Below are 6000 nucleotides of genomic sequence, written 5' to 3' on the forward strand. Positions count from 1 at the left end.
AGCCCTCATTTGGAATCTTGGGACTGCTGTCTCATTTGGATGTCAGCTGCTCCTGGGTCCATACTAGATGAACTTTAAGGACTCTGGAGCGTTTGCAGTCCAGTTAGGAGGTGGGGCTTTTTTCAAGTGATCCAGGAGTACTCACTCACAAGTTTGGCTGCAGTAGGAGTTGTCAGAAGGACTTGGTGGGGGCCCTTAAAGAAAATTCCTTGCATCAATCTTTGGATCTGAGTTTCTAGTCAGCATAACATAGATCCTTGGTTAAGGATCTTTAAATAGCATGTAGAGATGGTTTAGTTTCCCAGTCACCCAGGGCTTGATTCAAAAATTGCAATAAACTTTTTCTTACAATTACCACAATTGCATAAATTCATTGAGTCAGGTATAAGTCAAACTACTTAGAAAGCTTACAATGGAATAATTTTAAGAAGGGAGATTTTTATGTCATGAAAATAACCAAGAAAACAAACATAAACATAGTAAAACAAAAGCAATATAATAGTCATCACCAATATTAAACTGACATCACATCTCCTTGTAGTCTAATAATGCATTCTCAATATCCATTTAATCAGCACATTTTGAGTCCCACATGTCTCATGTAGTTATCAGATCCCTTGATATCTTTTCTTGAACAAAAGGCTTTATTCTCAGAATAGCTCTAAAAGGGGATTGTTTTTCTAAATATTTAGAAATTCCTAGATAATTCTGCTAGTAATCATTTGAATTTGATCCTCTAATCTTGGAACTTCAGAGTCTTCCAATTCATTTAACATTATTGTTTCTATCTTTATCTAAATTCTGTACCTGATATAAGAATCTTTTTTTTAGCTTTTCATTTTCAGAATATATGCATAGTTTTCAACATTAACCCTTGCAAAACCTTGTGTTTCAATTTTTTCTCCCTTTCTTCCCCCCATCTACTCCCTTCCCCCTATCCCTTCTCTTAGACAGCAAGTAATCCAAAATATGTTTTTAAGCTAAGTTCATTTATTTAAATTTCTTTTATTTAAAGTCTTTTATTTTCAAAACACATACAAAGATAGTTTTCAACATTCACCCTTGAAAAACCTTGTATTCCAAAATTTTTCTTCCTCCCCTCTATCTAACCCCTTCCTTAGATGTGAAGTACTCCAATATATATTAAACATATGCAATTTTTTACATATTATCATGATGTGTTGAAATACACAATTGAGCTATTGGAATACACCAGAGTTACCTGACAGTGGCTACTGGAGATTCAACCCAGAATGGATCTTCTCTTGTGAGAGGATAATACAAGGAGACTGAGAGGCTGTTGCATTGTCTGACCTCTCTCCTCTTCCCTCTACCTCCAATTTATCTCATTCCCAGTCCGAAACATCTGTGTCAGTAAAGGCTGATTTTCAACTGCTTCCAATGCTATGATCCACAGCTGTGGAGGCTCTTGGAGAATTGACCTGTCACTTAACAATGATATACAAGAAAAATCAAATTAAAAAGGAAAGAAAATAACAAAGAAAACAAAAAGCAAGCAAATAACAAAAAAGATGAAAATGCTATGTTGTGATCCACATTCAGTCCCCATAGTCCTTTTTCTGGATACAGATGGTTCTCTCCATCACAAATCTATGGGAATTGGCCTGCATCACCTCATTGTTGAAAAGAGCCAAGTCCATCAGAATTGATCATTGCATAATCTTGTTCTTGTTGTGTACAATGTTCTCTTGATTCTACTTACTTCACTTAGTATTAGTTCTTGATATAAGAATCTTTTAAAAATTCATGCGGATCCAACTGTAAAATGATCTCCATTGCATTTTAAAATTATTATACAGATATTTTTAAAAATGGAAAAACAATTCCACTTTTTTAACCATTATCCATACAATTTATGTGTGGATTCATAATTTAGATTTAAAACTTTTATATAAGATCATTAATTCAAATTTGAGAATTCATTACTAAAACATACTTGTCTTGCAAGCAAGGGTACATGTGACAGATCCCCACCCCTATGGGGAGAGGTGGGATTTGAGACAATGTGGGGAGATCTCAATACTTACACTTGTGGTCCTGACTTTGAGAGGTAAGTGTGACAAGTTTGATTTCTGACCCACATATAACAGGACTCTGGAGTCACCCTTCTACAGTGAGCCTGGCTATATCTCCTCCTTTGGGTTCTCAAGTATCCAGTATTCTAGAATAACTGCAGTCTAGTGTCTCTGCTCTAATACCATGAACTCAAGCTCCCATTCTGTATATTCTCCCCTACTGTTTAGTGTCAGGGATTAGTACCTAGTTTCATTCAACCAATACCCATTAGCTTTTCCAAAGGGATATATACAGCAAGAACACAGTACTTAGGGATACATATTTCCTTATACCATGCCAGTGCCAGGAACGGTTATTCAGAATTAATGCAATGTCTACATAGCATTGATCCTCTGAGGTCATGTCCAAATGCAGTTTGGTTAATGGGTGGATGAGTTAGCATCTCTACTATTTCTCAGTTGGATCAAACTTCCCTCCTGATTGTCTAGCTTCTAAGTAAATTTAAGCATGTACTCTAAACTCCTGACTGTTCCTGTGGATGAGATCTATATTCAGGGTGGTCAGGGAACCAAATGATGAGATTAGATTCAGAGAAACAAATGATGAGGTTAGGGTTCTTGGTGATCAGGGAGTTAAATAATGAGGTTAGTGGCAGGTTTGGGATTCAGGGACCCCAATAAAGAAGTTTTGCCCCTCTAAATCCCCTTGGGATTCGAAGCATGGGTAGGGGGTTTTGGGAACCCCTTTCTGGCAACGCAGAGGTTCTCTGTAAAGAACTTTACAAACCCTAAAAGCCAGACTGATAAAAAGAAGTTTATTATTTGGGAAGTCAGCAAATTATGAGATTAGGATTCCTGGTGGTCAGGGAGTTAAATGATAAGGTTAGAGGCAAGATTTAAGGAAGATTTGTCCTTCAAGGAGTTTTAGAGTTTCGAATTTCCTTTCGTCATTATCTCAGAAGGACGTAACCATTTTCAGTGGTCTTCACCAAAAAGCAAGAAATAATATAAGAGAAAAATAAACAACAGGAGGGCTGTGTGCTCTCAGATTCATGGCGGTTCTAGATCTGACCTGAGACCCCTCCCTTACCAAAGGCCCCCAGCAGTTCCTCTTCTTTGCTTCTTTGCTCAAATATCAGACAGGTTGGAAAGAGGTAGGCTCAGGCTCTACTGGTCTGGATCCATAGCCAATCAAATGACTGAAGTCATTTATAGAATGTCTACATGTGCTCCATTTAGGGAGCAAGACCCCCTCCACTGTACATCTTCCTGCCTCTTTGGGGGCAGTCTCTCCAGACTCTTCACTTAGGGATTGCATTAACCAAACATGCTGTACATGCTCACCAGCATCCAGATAATAGAGTTTTTCAATCGGAAAGAATATGCCATCTAATCTAACCTCTTTATTTTACAGGTAAGGAAACAGGCCCAGACAAAGGAAGGAATATGTCAAGGTCTTACAAGTCAGGATCAGAATTCAGTCCTTCACTCCAAATTCCATTGTTTTTCTTACAATTTCATAACTCATTTGGGCTCTTTTATGGGACTGTTCTATTTTTTCTTATAGGCTGATTTATTGCCCTAAAATGAAATCTGCTTCTTTGATTCACCTTCTTGTTCTTCTTCCTTGAACTCATAGAAATGGACCAGCCTGGTTTTTCTAAGAATTATTAAAGAAATTATTGTTGGCAATAAGAATAGAGCATCGACCTGGCAAATTTGGCCTCAAGACACTTACTAACTATATATCCTTTGAAAGTCACTTAACCTGTTTGTTTAATCCACTGGAAAAGGGAACAAAAACCCACTCCATTATCTTTGTCAAGAAAACCCCATATAGGGTCACAAAATTGGGCATGATAGAAAAATAAGATTACAAAGTGGCTTCCAACTCCTAACATATTTCTGTCAGGAGGCTGCCAATTATAGCAGGTAGGAACCAATGATGTCCACAATTCCTGGATTCTTTTTCCTCTTCCTCCTCTTCATCATTATAATAACTAGCATTTATATAGCACCTACTATGTGCTAGGCACTGTGCTAAGCACCTTACAATATTATCTCATTAGATACTTGCCACAACCTTTAGGAGATGGGTGTATTATCCTCATTTTCCCAGATGTGGAAAATAAAGAAGAGAAATATTAAGTGACTTGTCCATTATCACAGCTAGTAATTATCTGGAGCCATATTTCAATCCAAGTCTTCCTCACTGGAGTCCCAGAGCTCTGTCCTCTGTGCTATCAGCCATGGCAAGCTAAAACTCCAAATCTAGGAAGTCTGGGAATAAATGCTGCCCATGGAAAAAACTTCTACTATATCTATTAACTTTAATAATAATAACTCCTAATTATATTACTTAGTACCTGAATAACCCTAAGTAAGTTATTTCACCAATCTGGGTTGTGATTTAGAGGTAGAAGTAGATGATATTTCAACTTTTCAACTTTCATCCTACTGTAAAATTGTGACCCTTCTCCCCCACCTTCTAACTCAGAATTCTTGGATTATTTAGTTTAAATATTACCTTCCTTAAGCATAGAGAAAGAAGCCTAGCACTGCATTAATAAATGCAAAATCTGAATTTAGAATTTCCCACTAGGTGGCACACTGTTCAAGTCACCAGGCTTCTTGCTATTGAGTACTTTCAATTGTGTTTGACTTGAAAACACTATTTGAGGTTTTCTTGAAAAATATATTGGAATGGTTTACCATTCTCTTCTCCAGTTCATTTTACAGAGGAAGAAACTGTGATCTTTAAATTATTTTTTTTGAGAATTCTCTTTGTTAATTTTTAATGTTTTATTTTGTTTTTTCCCCATCACAATAAATTCTGAATATGCCCTTTTACTCTTACCCATAGAGCCTTGCTGTTTCACAAAAATTAAAAAGAAAAAAACAGTTCCTTTGAAAGAACTCACATATTGATCACAGCATCATAGCATAAGTACCATATTCATAGTTCTCCAGTTCTCCAATGAAAGGAGCAAGGTTCATTTTATTCTCTTCATTATAATTATAGTGTTCAATTTCATTTTATTGTTGGGTCTATTTTCATTTTTTGTGATCCTTGTACATAATTTTTCTGTTTTTGCCCATTTCATTCTGCATCAGTTCATATATATTATCCATATTTTTCTGATTTCTTAATATTTGTAATTTTCTATAATGCAATACTGTCTCATTATTTTGTATATTACAAATTATTCAGTCTTCCTCCAGTTAAAGTGTGCCAGGCTTGTTTCCAGTTGTACAAAAAGTGAGACTATTAATATTTTGGGTCTAATATTTTTTCAGCACTTAACATAGGATTTGAACCATATTAGGGCCTTAATAAATGCTAATTGACTTTCTGTTGTATGTAGGACCTTTGATGTTCTTAAGGTATGTGCCTAAGAGCAAGATTAATGGATTTGAAAATTTAAGTCATCCTTTAGCATAGTTCCAAATTACTTTCCAGAGTAACTAGAACAATTTCAAAATCAATCAACAATGTATTGTTCTTCCTGTCTTTCAATGACTTTTTCTTGAGATGCTCAGATACTTCTCTCTCTGACAGAGTCTCAAATTAGATAAAGGAAAGGGTTCTTAATATTTTGTAAGAACCCCTTTGCATTCCAGTGAAACCTATGAATCTTCGAACATTTTGAGTTTTAAAAGTCAAAATCAATTATGATTTTATTATGAAAATAAACATTTACATTTTTTCCCACTCAAGTTCATGGACCATTGAAATCTATCCTTGGACCTCAGGGTTAGACACCTAGTCTCAGGGATGAAATGGAACATTGCTCAAAATATATCTATTATCTATATCTAGATCACGAGTCCCCAGTCCATCTGGTTCTATTCTTTCAATTAACTGCCTGCTATTTTCCATTGATTTAGAAACCTAGTATGTTGTGAACATTTAGTTTATATGCTGCCCATGCAGCATATAAAACTCCTGATTGTAGCCTGAAGA

The sequence above is a fragment of the Sminthopsis crassicaudata genome, chromosome 2, assembly GCF_048593235.1.
Source record: "Sminthopsis crassicaudata isolate SCR6 chromosome 2, ASM4859323v1, whole genome shotgun sequence".
NCBI classification, from domain to species: Eukaryota; Metazoa; Chordata; class Mammalia; order Dasyuromorphia; family Dasyuridae; genus Sminthopsis; species Sminthopsis crassicaudata.